Genomic DNA, 15,440 nt, shown 5'->3' with positions numbered 1-15,440 from the left:
TTTATAAACTTAGAAGACTTTTTATTCCCTTTTAGATATATATGTTTTATTTGCTCTTTAACCCATTTCTGATGAAAGTAGGGTTCCAGAATTATTAGCTCTCCTTGATCTAATTCTTGTCAGTTCTACCTCTTGTACCTCATTGTATGAGGTAATTACTCTTATTGCATTTTAGAATAACACCATACTCAGCTCTACTCTCATTCTTTCTTTAGAACTACTCAATTATTAATGACAATCTTAGATATATGGCTTATACATTTCCACATTTAAAAAGTAAACAATTTGTCCTTATTGAGTTCCTTGTAATTAGCCTTTGATGTTTACTTTCTATTTCTCTTGGAGCTTATATGTCAAATCTTCTATTAAGTTTTCTATTAGGTTCAGGCTTTTTTACAACAAAAATCTTTGCAATTCTTTAAATATCCTTTTTTATTTTCTATTCAGGATTATGCTTAACTTTTGAGTATGAGATTATTGGCCATAGCCTCAGTTCTTTTGTTTTTCAATAAATAGTGTTCCAAGATATGCAATCTTTCAATGTAGCCACTGATAGGTTTTATATGATTCTAATTATGGCTCCAGTATATTTCAATCTTTTTTTTCTTGTTTATCATAATATTTTCTCCTCGACCTAGGGATTTCAGAATTTGGCTATGATGTTCCTGTAGGTTTCCCTTGTAGATCTCTTTCAGGTGTTATTAATGGAATTCTTTTTCTATTTCTACTTTCTCATCTTGTGCTAATGCTTCAGAACAATTTTAATTATTTCTTCTATTATTGTTTCAATTTTTTTTTTTTTGATCATAGCTTTCAGGCAGTCTGATTATTCTTTTTTTTTTTCTTTAATATATTTTCCAGATCAGTTGTTTTCCTTTTGAAATGTCTCAGATTCTCTCTCTCTCTCTCTCTTTTTTAAATTCTTTATATTTTATTTTATTATTTCTTGGTCTTTTATAACTTCACTGGCTTCCCCTTGCCTCAATTCTAGTTTTCAAGGAATCATTTTCTTCCTTAAGATTCTGGATCTTTGGGGCTGCCAGGTGGTTCAGTGGATAGAGCACCAGCCCTGAAGTCAGCAGGACATGAGTTCAAATTTGATCTCAGACACTTAACACTTCCTAGCAGTGTGATCCTGGGCAAGTCACTTAACCTTAATTGCCTTGGAGTATGTGGAGGGAGATTCTGTATCTTCTTCAGGCTAGTTCCAATGGTCTTGTGATGAAGAGAGCCATCTTAAACTAGAGAGAGGACTCTGGGAACTGATGTATGGATTACTTTTCACTCTTTTTGTTGTTGTTTGCTTGCATTTTGTTTTCTTTCTCATTTTGATTTGATTTTTCTTGTGCATCATGATGATTGTAGAAATTCATATAGAAGAACTGTACATGTTTAACATATATCGAATTACTTTCTGTGAAGGGGAGGGGGTGAAGGGAAAGGAGGGAAAAAATTTAGAACACAAGATTTTGTAAGGGTGAATGTTGAAAATTGTCCATGTATATATTTTGAAAATAAAAAAAGCCTTAATTAAAAAATACTATTTCTTAATTTTTTAAAGATTCTTAAGATTAAGATTTTTAAAGATTCTGAATATTCTTTTTCAGTTGGTTGACTTTCTTCTCAATCTTTTTGTTTTTCTTGAATTGCTCTTATTTTTTTAAAAAAAATTTTCTTAATCTCTCTCATTTGACTTTTTAAAGTCTTTTTTGAATTCTTCTATTCTTTTTGGGCAGATGACCATTTAACTTTATTCTTTGGGGTAGGAGAGGATCCTTTGCTTTAGTATCCTCTTCAGAAGACAAACTACAATCTTCTCTATTCCCATGATAACTTTCTGTAATTAGGTTCTTTCCCTTTTGTCCATTTTTAACAACAATAGCTGCTTGTTAGAGCAATCACTCTAGTCCTGGGGTGTGGGAGATGGTGCCTCTGGCCTCAGGTCCTTTTTCAATTCCTGTCTGGCCTTGAATGAAATCAAGACGTTTGCTCTCCTGTAAGTGGCTGCAATCAGAAGAGTCCCTGTCCTATTGCTTCTGCACTCACTGGTTCCTGCTTGCCCAGAGTCACATTTTGCAAGCTCAGTTGGGCCTGCTGTCCATCAAAACCAGAAGAGGCTCCCTCAGTCTTGCCCAACTCTCCATAATACCTGGGAAGTGAACATTCTTGTCTCTGGGACTAAGGCTACCTCCTAACCCAACTAGCCACAGGACTTGGTTGCTTGTTTTATTGGAACTAGTATTTACACTTCACAGGGGCCAAATCTCTAAACCAGTATCTTTCTTCAGGACTTTTCCAGCTATCCCAGAAAGATCATTGTTCTGTCCCAAGATTTGTTTATATTTACTGTTTTACGTTCACCCTGAAGTGCTAGTTTGTCTTGTTTACGGGTAAGATCTGGAGAGGTTGGACTTTTCTGACCTATTCTGCCATCTTTCCAGAATCCTCTCTTTTACTGATCTATTCTGCAAATATTGATAAAAGTGATTAGTTCGTCTCTTATAGATGAATATTCCTGTTGGTTTACTTGTATTCTTATTGTGCTGGCAGTCCAATTACAAAGATGATTAAAAACAACCAGGGAATGCTGACCTTAAGGCTTCCTTTATACTTGGACAGCCCCCTTCAGAACTCACTGAGTGAATCTCTACCTAAGCAGGAACTTGCTCCTTGTCACTATCCATGATCAGAAGGGCTCTTGCCACCAGAAACCATGCAGTGTCCTGCCAACCAATCTCACTACCATGTGAGCCAGGAGACTGTCTCATCTTATTTCAATCAGTTGCAACTATGCCAAATGTTGGAGACTGGCCTAATGGCAGCATTAGTTTAGGTTCCATGTTGGGACAAAATGAGACACTTATAAGTCATTCAATACGTAATAAAAGGATTTTAACAAAAGTAACAGAAAATTTTTTTGCCCCATCATGGCAAGGATATGCAATGAATATACTGTGGGAAGTCAGCTATTTTTGCTGAGTCAGTCTGGGTAACTTCTTGTTTAAAACTATGCAGCAGCTACTTAAAATGGTAGTATACATGGTCACTAATTCCATTTGTCCATGATATTGTATGAGAAAAGGGCTAAAGTATCCCTAATTTCATCTCTTCATAAATTATCTGGACCAATCAAGAGCAACATTAAGCCTATTTCCTCATTTGAAATGTGGACCCATCAAGAGTCTTTCTGTTATATAGAAATTATTTACTCCTGTCTAGAAAAAATAGTACACAGATTGAATCCTGGTCTGCTCACCTGGATAGAAAAGGTTCTTTTTCAGGTTAGCTATCTCTTGCAACCCCATTCTAATACATAAGATTGTCCTTACTGTTTTAGCATTAAGCATGGTCAAAGACAAGAGATGGACATGGGAGTGACATACAATGCAAATAATTTTAAAAATAAGATAGAAGAATTACAAGCAAAATGGAGATGATTAGCTTTCTCTGATAGCCAGGATTCCTCCCTTTAAGAGAATAGTTTCAGACCTTAGAGGAGAGGTCTTCAAACTTTTTAAATAGGGGGCCAGTTCACTGTCCCTCAGACTGTTGGAGGACTGGACTATAGTAAAAACAAAAACTTTGTTTTGTGGGTCTTTAAATAAAGAAACTTCATAGCCTTGGATGAGGGGGATAAATGTCCTCAGCTGCAGCATCTGGCCCACGGGCTGTAGTTTGAGGACTCCTGCCTTAGAGTATCAACTAAAAAACTACAAGAAATAATTCACAACACTATCTGCATTTTTGCTTTTCTTTCTGAGTTGTTTTTACCTTCTGAATCCAATTCTCCCTGCGCAACAAGAGAACTGTTCGGTTCTGCAGGCATATATTGTATCTAGGATATACTGTAACCTATTCAACATGTAAAGGACTGCTTGCCATCTAGGGGAGGGGGTGGAGGGAGGGAGGGGAAAAAAAATTGGAACAGAAACGAGTGCAAGGGATAATGTTGTAAAATTACCGTGGCATGGATTCTGTCAATATAAAGTTATTATAAAATAAAATAAAATATTAAAAAAAAGAAATAATTCACAACTTCAGCAAAGTTGCAGGATACAAAATAAATCCACATAAATCATCAACATTTTTATATATTTTTATATATTACCAACAAAGTCCAGCAGCAAAAGATACAAAGAGTTATTCCATTTAAAATAACTGTAGATAATATAAAATATTTGGGAGTCTATCTGCCAAAGCAAAGAGAGGAACTATATGAACATAACTACAAAACACTTTCTATACAAATAAAGTCAGATCTAATCAACTGGAAAAATGTCAAGTGCTCATGGGTAGGCTAAGAGAATATAATAAAAATGACAATACAACCTAAATTAATCAACTTATTCAGTGCCATACCAATCAAACTCCCAAGAAATTATTCTGCAGAACTAGAAAAAATAACAAATTTCATCTGGAAGAACAAGAGATCAAGAATTTCAAGGGAATTAATGACACAAAATGCAAATGAAGGTGACCTAGTTGTACCAGATCTAAACTATATTATAAAGCAGTGGTCATTAGAACTATTTGTGACTAAAGAAAAACTGGACTCATTATTGAACACCAAATAGATAATTTTGATTATATCTTTAAAAAGTTTTTGTAAAAACAAAACTAATGCAGACAAGATCAGGAGAGGAGCAATAAATTGGGAAAACATTTTTACATTTAAGGGTTGTGATAAAGGCCTCATTTCTAAAATATATATATAGAGAACTGATTAAAATTTATAAGAGTTCAAGTCATTTTCCAATTGATAAATGATCAAAGGATATGAACAGACAATTTTCAGATGAAGAAATTGAAACTGTTTCTAGTCATATCAAAAGGTGCTCCAAATCATTATTGATCAGAGAAATGCAAATTAAGGCAACTCTGAAATACCACTACACACCTCTCAGATTGGCTAAGATGACAAGAAAAGATAATGAAGAATGTTGGAGGGGATGTGGGGAAACTGCGACATTTATACATTTTTGGTGGAGTTATGAACTGATCCAATCATTCTGGGGAGCAATTTGGAACAATACCCCAAGGGTTATCAAACTGTGCATACCCTTTAATCCAGCAGTGTTTCTATTGGATTTATATCCCAAAGAGATCATAAAGGAGGGAAAGTGACTCACAAGTGCAAAAATGTTTGTGACTATCCTTTTTGTAGTGGTAAGAAGCTGGAAACTGAATAGATGCCCAACAGTGGAAAATGGCTGAATAAGTATGGTATATGAATGTTATGGAATATTAGTGTTCTGTAAGAAATGACCAACAGGATGATTATAGAGAGGCCTGGGGAGACTTATATGAACTGATACTTAGTGAAGTGAGCAGAAGCAGGAGACCATTGTACATGGCAACAAGATTATACAATGATCAATTATGATGCACAGGGCTCTTTTCAACAATTAGGCCAATTCCAATGATCTTATGATGAGGAGAGCCATCTACATCCAGAGAGAAAACTATGGTAACTGAGTGTGGATCACAACATAGCATTTTCACTCTTTTTCTTGTTATTTGCTTGCATTTTTTCCTCATTTTTTTCTTCTTGATTGATTTTTCTTGTGCAGCAAAATAATTGTATAAATATGTACACATATATTAAATTTAACATATATTTTTACCATGTTTAACTTATATTGGGTTACTTGCTGTCTGGGGGAGGGAGTGGGGGAAAGGAGGGAAAAAATTGAACACAAGGTTTTGCAAGGTTTGAAGTTATCTATGCATATATTTTGAAGATAAAAAGCTTTAATAAAAATATCTTAAAAAAATACTAGTCTCATTTTTTTTTTTTTTTACAATTCCCAAATTAGTATCAGTCCAAACAAAAATGATCCCCGCATAGTCTATGGAATAGGTAATAGGTCTATAACTATGTGAAAACTAATAAAGGAAGCAAAATTACAATAGAGAAAATAAAGAAATCCAATGTAGCTGTAGCTTTAGGAGTATCAAGACCTTCTTTCATAAGGCTGACAAGATGTTATGACCTCATCCAAATAGATAGTACCAAGGGTTACAGATAAAAAGATTTTAACAAGGCTTTCTTTTCTTTTTGGCCTATAGTCAGTGAAATTACTTTCCTCACTTTCATTGAAATGATAAATCTGGCTCTTTTCAGGAAAAAAGTGATAAAAAGTTTAAATACTGTTTGCATTTAACTTTCACAAAGTTTTATTTTTATTTCCCCTTAAAACAATTTCTACAGAATTGTAACACAAAACTCATTAAAGCATTTTTTTTCTATTTTTTTAAATTTTTATTTAATAATTACTTTATATTGACACTCGTTTCTGTTCCAATTTTTTTTCCCTTCCTCCCTCCACCCCCTCCCCTAGATGGCAAGCAGTCCTTTATATGTTGGATATGTTGCAGTATATCCTAGATACAATATATGTTTGCAGAACCGAACAGTTCTCTTGTTGCATAGGGAGAATTGGATTCAGAAGGTATAAGTAACCCGGGAAGAAAAACAAAAATGCAGATAGTTCACATTCGTTTCCCAGTGTTCTTTCTTTGGGTGTAGCTGCTTTTGTCCGTCATTTATCAATTGAAACTCAGGTCTCTTTGTCAAAGAAATCCACTTCCATCAAAATATGTCCTCATACAATATCGTTGTCGAAGTGTATAATGATCTCCTGGTTCTGCTCATTTCACTTAGCATCAGTTCATGTAAGTCTCGCCAGTCCTCTCTGTATTCATCCTGCTGGTCATTTCTTACAGAACAATAATATTCCATAACATTCATATACCACAATTTACCCAGCCATTCTCCAATTGATGGGCATCCATTCATTTTCCAGTTTCTGGCCACTACAAACAGGGCTGCTACAAACATTTTGGCACATACAGGTCCCTTTCCCTTCTTTAGTATTTCTTTGGGATATAAGCCCAATAGAAACACTGCTGGATCAAAGGGTATGCACAGTTTGATAATTTTTTGGGCATAATTCCAGATTGCTCTCCAGAATGGTTGGATTCGTTCACAACTCCACCAACAATGCATCAGTGTCCCCGTTTTCCCACATCCCCTCCAACATTCATCATTATTTTTTCCTGTCATCTTAGCCAATCTGACAGGTGTGTAGTGGTATCTCAGAGTTGTCTTAATTTGCATTTCTCTGATCAATAATGATTTGGAACACTCTTTCATATGAGTGGTAATAGTTTCAATTTCATCCTCTGAAAATTGTCTGTTCATATCCTTTGACCATTTATCAATTGGAGAATTCATTAAAGCATTTTAGCATTAAAAACATTAAAAATGTGTGAATTCCCAGTAGAGATATTACATTATAGTCACAAATTTAGTCTCTAATTAAAAAGTTTAAAAAAGTTTTGCATATGGAGAAAAAAATTCCTTTCTCTTTTATCTGTGTTATTTCTTGTCTATCTCCCCAAATTGGTGAAAGAAAGAGAAGGGGAGGGAGGAGAGGAGAGGAGAGGAGAGGAGAGGAGAGGAGAGAGAGAGAGAGAGAGAGAGAGAGAGAGAGAGAGAGAGAGAGAGAGAGAGAGAGAGAGATTTTTCATTTTGAAGTCTTTGAAAGTTCTGCAGAAAACTTTTCACTCTTTTTCCTTGACTGATTAGATAACAGGAAAAAAGTCAATTTGCAGAGACACAAAACACAATGTTAACAACATAATAGATAATTATACAAATAAAAACAAAACAAAGGTAAGAAAGATACACAGAAGTGCTTGCTGACAAAGTCTTTCCAATTAATCCAGGGAAAATAGTTTCTAACCCAGAATCAAACTAAACCAAAGCAGAACAGACCAAACTATCAGATTGATCTGATTAGGGAAGAATTGCAATTTGTGGATCAGGGTGACTAGTCCTTATTCCTTGGAGTACAAATATTCACCAGATTCTCAACACTGACCTGTAAGAGTTATGCCTAGGGGAAGAGCCCATGGCATTCCTGGCTCATGATTTCTGAAATTCCATAAGTTTGTCTCTCTGAGAATCCTACCATTTACTGTGGGTATAATTGTCAATGCTGGAACAAGCCAGAACCAGAACCTAAACCAAACCCATATTAAAATTTTAGTCTTTTAGTTAGTTTATTTGGAAGGGAGCCCTAGTCACATAAGCAAAGACTCTACAAAAGAACAAAAGTACGAAGCTTATGTAGATTTCAATTTAGGAGGTAAATTGGATATGGGTTCATTGGAGGAATAGGGATGTGGTATCTTTTGATTGAACAGGGCATTTAGCTGGACAGAGCTAATAACAGGAAAATTTTCAGATTAGCTATTCCTTTTATCTTCACCCTAATAGAACTATTCTTACTGTTTCAATAATAAAGAAGGTCAAAGACAGAGGATGAAGTTGGGAGTAAGTTATAATACAAATAGACTCAGAAGCAACATAGAGGCACTATAAAATGGACAAAATGGGGTTGCTTTATCTTTCTCTGCTATCCACATAGCTTAAATGGGATTTTCTGCAAAAAGCATGACTAAGCAGGGAAGCTGACATAATAAGAGGAAGAGATAATTGATGAACATGCTGTCTGAGTGTTAAACTGGTATCCATGAAATATTAAAAAATCTAGATGAAATCCTCCAGGACATTGGATAGATGTAAAACCTCTATGGGAGGACATAGATGAAAATGGCTTAGATAAGTATAGTGGAGAATATACCAATATCAAGGTTAGATAGAACCTATAAAATATAAAAGTATTTTTACAAAATTTTTTTGCAAAACAAAATCAGTTCAGTCAAGATTAGAAGGGAATCAGAAAGCTGGGGAAAAAATTACAGTCAGTATTTCTGATAAAGGCTTATATATAGAAAATTAACTCAAATTTATAAGAATTCAAACCATTTCCCAATTCATAAATAGTCAAAGGATAGGAACAGACAATTTTCAGATGAAGAAATTAAAGCCATTTCTAGTCACATAAAAATGTACGAAATGACTATTGATTAGAGAAATACAAATTAATACTACTTTGAGATATTACTTCATACCTCTTAGATTGACTAAGATGGCAGAAAAAGATAATGATGAATGTTGGAGGGAATGTGGGAAAAATGGGACTAATGCATTGTCAATGGAATTGTGAAATGATCCAACCATTCTGGAGAGCAATTTGGAACAGCCCCAAAATTTTACAGTAGTTTTATAGTACTGTGCATGCCCTTTGATCTATCAGTTGTCTTTATTGGGTTTATACCTCAGAGATCATAAAAGAGGAAAAAAGGACCCATATGTGCAAAAATGTTTGTAGTAGCTTTTTTCCTTCCTTCTTTACTTCTTTTTTCTCTGCCTTTTAATATATATATATATATATATGTATATATATATACATATATATATATATATTACAATAAATATATCTGAAGAGCACTTAGTTTGAGTTAGGAAAAAATATTTATGTCATGATCTGAGAGAGAATTTAGGAAATGAAGCAAATAAAAATAAGTTAAATAAACCAAATTCTCTAAAACAAAGGGAAAGTACCATTAAAAGATAAATTGTACCAAATTCCTTATTTTTGTCTATGTAAATTTATTTCTGTTTTATCCTTTCTTTTTGACTTTTTTTGTCTTACAGATTCTAGCAAAAATAGAATCTTAGCACTGAAAAGCATGAGCTAAGCAAAGAATTTTAGAATTCTAAGGTATAATGGAGATTATTTAGTCTAACTCTTTCATTTTAGAGGGTTATATAACATAATCAAAGTTTCATAGCTAATTGTTGATAAAGAAAAAAATAGAAAGAATTCAGTTTGCCTGACTCCCAGTCCATTATTATGTAATTTGCATTCCTTGAAGGCAAGATTACATTTTTGAGAGGTCAAATTTTCGTCTATTTTAAAATATTTTTAGATTTAGAGCATCTATCATTTTACCTAATAATACCCCTCATCATCAGGAAATTTTTTATGCCAATTATAAATTTTTAGATGGGCTAATGGTCTATTCTATTTCTATAGGCTTCAATTAGCTAAGTTTTAATTAGCTTGTCCTGCCAGGCCCGCCTTGATCATTATAGCTTTGTTTGGGCCCTGCCATAGAGGTAGTGCAATATAGGGGACAGGGAATTGGATTTGGAGATTTTGGTTAAATCCTATCTCTTCCAGTTACTGTATTTGAGAGGATCTTGTCACATTGAGTAACCTTTTTGGGCCTCAGTTTCCTGATCTGTAAAATGAGGGCATTAAACTGAACAACCTATATGACTTTTCAGATCTAACACTGTGTTCCTAGAAGCCCATTATCTCCTTTAGGTAAAGTGATCCTAGATCCCATTTTTTCACTACTTTTTGAACATTGTTTAATTTTTCTGAATTTGTTTTAAATTATGAAACCTAAACCTGGAAATGGTATTATAGTCAAAGTTTGTTACCTCCTAGTTCTTAAATGTTAGATCCCTAAGCTAAGCCATTTCTCATTTTTTCTTTATACAGCTTATTTTGTTTTTCCAGATATATTAAACTGATTTTCCTGTTCAACATCATTGTAATAATTGACATTATTTCTCTGATTTGATAACATTTTGAATTCTAATTCTGTTCTTCATGGTCACTCGTCCCTGCTCCATCAGTTGTCATTTCTATATTTGTTGGGCATATTTTTGTCCTATCATTTGGATCTCAATGATGTCACTGGTAAATAATAAATCCTAGGATTAATTCTTCACTTTCCACCCTCTTGATATTGACATTAAACTATTTTAGACAACCTTCTAACATGACTCACTATTCTTAGACATTGCTCTCTGCTTATCCACTTCAGAACCAGTTGTTTCGCTCATCAAAATTCCCAAGAGCAATGAAAAAGCATCTGAACTAATTTCTCAGTGTTTAACAAAATCCCTTTCCCTCAATACTTTTTGGGATCTGAGTGATTCTGAACCCCAAGCTGTCATCATTCAAACACTAGTTTCTATTTCCCACTTCTGCTGTCTTTGCTCCTACATATATGTTTTTGAATGAAGCTGGAGAAAATTGCCAAACTATGATGACTGGATCCATTGCAAATTTAAGTTATACAACCTAGATTGAGCTCTCACTGCTACAAGGCAATCTTTTTATACCTTCCTAATCAATTCATTATCACACTCACCACAGTAACTTTTCATTCCTCCTCTATCAATTCATTGCTCCCTCTTCCTCCATCTTCCGAGCTGAGAAACTGGCTTCATATTTTATTTAAGTTCCCATATCTCTCTTCCTTATCTCACATAATTCAGATGCTTTTTGCCCTATTTTCTCCTTCACCCTGACTTACATGATAAAGTGGCTTTCTTGCCAAGGCCAACCCCTTTATGTGCACAAATGATCCCATTTCATCTTGTCTTTTTTTCTCTATCATCTGCATTCTCTCACTTATTTTCAATCTTCTCTACTGTCTACAAACATACCCATGTCTCCAAAATACTCAAAAAACTCTCATCCATTCCTATTAGCTATCATCCTACATCTTGCCCAGGGTCACAGAATAGGAAGTATTAAGTGTCTGAGGCTGGATTTGAACTCAGTCCTCCTGATTCCAGGGTCAGTGCTCTTTCTACTATATCATCTATCTACCTTTCTTTTTCAGTTTTTATCTAAACTCTTCAATAAGGCTATTTACAAGAAGTGCCTCCACTTCCTCTCTTCATTCTTTTATAGTCTGACTTCTAAACTTATCATTCAACAGGAACTTCCTCTTCAAAGTTATTATTTCTTTCTTAATTCCCATATCTTAATTTTCAATCTTCATTTTACTTGACCTTTCTGTAACTTTTGACATTAATACCCTTTTCTCTCTACGTTTTTATGATACGACTTTCTCCAGAGAATCCCCTTAAACTTAGTGATCTCATTGGCTTCCATGGATTCAATCATCATCTCTATGCTAATGATTCTCAAATCTACTTATCTGGTCCCAACCTTTCTGCTGTTCTCCAGTCTCTCATTTCTAACTGCTTATGAGACAGCTCAAACAAAATGTCTTACAGACATCTTAAAGTCAACTTGTCCCAAAATGAACTTACTAGTTTTCTGTCAAAATCCTCTCCACTTTTTCATTTCCCTATTACTGTGAGGATACCATCCATCATCTTCCAGTCTTCTGTATTGACAACCTAAGCATCATCCTTAATACCTCATCTCTCTTAAACCCTATATTTGATTTCTTGCCAAGGCTTGTTGATCATTACTTTCCTAGGAAAGTATACTTTCATGTACTCCCTTCTTTTCTCGAACCCTGCCTCCACTTTCTTGTAGATACTTATCAACTCCTGCTTTAACTATTACAATAGCTGCTGTTTAGTTTTTCCAAACAGCAGGATTTTCAGGCTTTTGTTTTGTTTTGTTTTGGTTTGGTTTTAACCACAAATCTCCTTTAAAAGAATGTGCTTTAAAAGAGCACAATACCATACCAACTGAAGTCTACAGATGAGTTTGAAGAAGTAGGTATAAAAATTAGAGCTTCCATTGAAGAATAAACTCAACTGAGCAGAACAGCCCATAAAAGAAGCAGTGCAGCCCAGTTGAGCCACTCTCTCAGAGTGACTCATTTAACAGAAATTCTTTATCCAGTTGTCCTAAAGTACAACCATGACCTTGTCACTCCCTACCACTTCCAAAATCAAATATAAAATTCTCTGTTTTTTTTTTTAATTATAGCTTTTTATTTACAAGATATATGCATGGGTAATTTTTCAGCATTGACAAGTGCAAAACCTTTTGTTCCATTTTTTCCCCTCCTTCTCCCCACCCCCTCCCCAAGATGGCAGGTAGACCAATACATGTTAAATATGTTAAAGTATATGTTAAATACAATATATGTATACATGTCCATACAGTTATTTTGCTGCATAAGAAGAATCGGACTTTAAAATAATGTACAATTAACCTGTGAAGGGAATAAAAAATGCAGGTGGACAAAAATAGAGGGATTGGGAATTCTATGTAGTGGTTCATACTCATTTCCCAGAGTTCTTTCACTAGGTGTGAAATTCTCTATTTTGCATTTAAACCCCTGCTCTTCCACACATTTCCAGTCTTCTTATACCTTATATCCTCCCTTCTCTCCTCCATTGCTCTGTATTTTGAAATCTGATGACACTGGCTTCTCAAATTCCTCTCAAATACTCCATTTCTCTGGCATTTTCATGAGTTGTTTTATGGTCAAAAACAATAATTCTTTCCCTCCTTCCTGGCTTTCTTCAAACTCAGCTAAAATTTCACTTTCTATAGGGAGCTTTTCCTAATTCTCCTTAATTCTGGTGCCTTTCCTCTGTTGTTTATCTAAAGTTTATTCTATATTGCTTATTTGCCTATCACTGTATGTTGTTTTCCCCAACAAACTATGAGTTTCTTGAAAGGAGGGACTGTCTTATTGATTTTGTATCTCTGGTGTCTGGGAGCTTAATAATATTGACTGACTGACATGTGATCAAAGCAACTCACGATTTTGGAGTTGTATTTTTTATTTCTTACACTATTCCTGCTTTGCCACTGAGCATCTAGGCTAGACAGACCAAGCTGGTGTTAGTTTGGATTTCTTTTCTTGTGAGTTGGGTCACTTTGCTGCTGTATTAGTGCCTCTTAGTGCACTACATTTCTGTTGAATGAGTCACTCTGAGAGAGTGGCTCAACTGGGCTGCACTGCTTCTTTTATGGGCTATTCTGCTCAGTTGAGTTTATTCTTCAATGGAAGCTCTAATTTTTATACCTACTTCTTCAAACTCATCTGTAGACCTCAGTTGGTATGGTATTGTGCTTTTTAAAAAAGAGTAAGGACCCTTAACTTAGGATCTTTAGAAGCCTTTCTAGTTCTGTTTCCTCATCTGATCTCTAAGGATTTTTGTTTTGGTTTTATTTTTTTTCTCTCTTTTTTGTAACCTCTTAGGCAGCAGGTGACAATACAGAAAATTATTACTTTTCCTTTCCTCTGATCACATTTTCTAATTCATTGTGAGTCTTTTCTGTGAGAAACCTCAATCTAACATATGATGATCACCCAGTGCATTTTTCAAATGTTCAGTCTTTAGAGAATATGATCATCTGCCAAATAATAGACAAACAGCTTTTGCATTCAATGCTCCCCAGTTTTTTATTATTTTTTATTTTTACTTATTTATTTTTTATTATAGCTTTTTTATTTACAAGACATATATGCATGGGTAGTTTTTCAGCACTGACCCTTACAAAATCTTCTGTTCCAACTTTTCCCCTCCTTCCCTCCACCCCTTCTCCTAGATGGCAGGTAGTCCCATACATGTTGAATATATTAAAGTATATGTTAAATACAATATGTGTATACATATTTATACAGTTATCTTGCTGCACACAAAAAATCGGATTTAGAAACAAGGTAAAAATAACTGAGAAGGAAAACAAAAATGCAAGCAGACAAAAAACACAGAGTGGAGATGCTATGTTGTGGTCCACACTCATTTCCTAGTGAAATTTTCACTGCATGTAGCTGGTTCTCTTCATTATTGAGCAATTGGAAGTGATTTGGTTCATCTCATTGCTGAAGAGAGCCACGTCCATCAGAATTGATCATCATATAGTATTGTTCTTGAAGTATATAGTGATCTCCTGGTCCTACTCATTTCATTCAGCATCAGTTCATGTAAGTCTCTCCAGGCCTTTCTGAAACCATCCTGCTAGTCATTTCTTACAGAACAATAATATTCCATAACATTCATACACTACAACTTATTCAGCCATTCTCCAATTGATGGGCATCCATTCAATTTCCAGTTTCTAAATGCTACAAGAAGGGCTGCCACTAACATTTTTGCACATATGGGTCCCTTTCCCTTCCCTATATCCCTTTCTGGGATATAAGCCCGGTAGTAATACTGCTGGATCAAAGGGAATGCACAGTTTGATAACTTTTTGAGCATAGTTCCAAATTGCTCTCCAGAATGGCTGGATGTGTTCACAATTCCACCAACAATATATCAGTTTCCCAGTTTTCCTACATAGCCTCCAACATTCATCATTATCTTTTTCTGTCATCCTAGCCAATCTGAGAGGTGTGTAGTGGTATCTCAGTGTTGCCTTAATTTGCATTTCTCTGATCAATTATGATTTGGAGCATATTTTCATATGACTAAAAATAGTTTCAATTTCTTCATCTGAAAATTGTCTGTATCCTTTGACCATTTATCAATTGGAGAATGGCTTGATTTTTATTAGAGTCAATTCTCTATATATTTTGGAAATGAATTCTTTTTTTTTTCCTTTTTTCCTGCTTTCTTTTTTTTTTATTGTTTTTTTTTTAAATTTTTATTTAATGATTACTTTATATTGACAACATTATCCCTTGCACTTGTTTCTTTTCCGATTTTTTTCCCCTCCCTCCCTCCACCCCCTCCCCTAGATGGCAAGCAGTCCTTTATATGTTGGATATGTTGCAGTATATCCTAGATACAATATATGTTTGCAGAACCAAACAGTTCTCTTGTTGCATAGGGAGAA

The sequence above is a fragment of the Antechinus flavipes genome, chromosome 2, assembly GCF_016432865.1.
Source record: "Antechinus flavipes isolate AdamAnt ecotype Samford, QLD, Australia chromosome 2, AdamAnt_v2, whole genome shotgun sequence".
NCBI classification, from domain to species: Eukaryota; Metazoa; Chordata; class Mammalia; order Dasyuromorphia; family Dasyuridae; genus Antechinus; species Antechinus flavipes.
Note: the sequence above shows the minus strand (reverse complement) of the source record.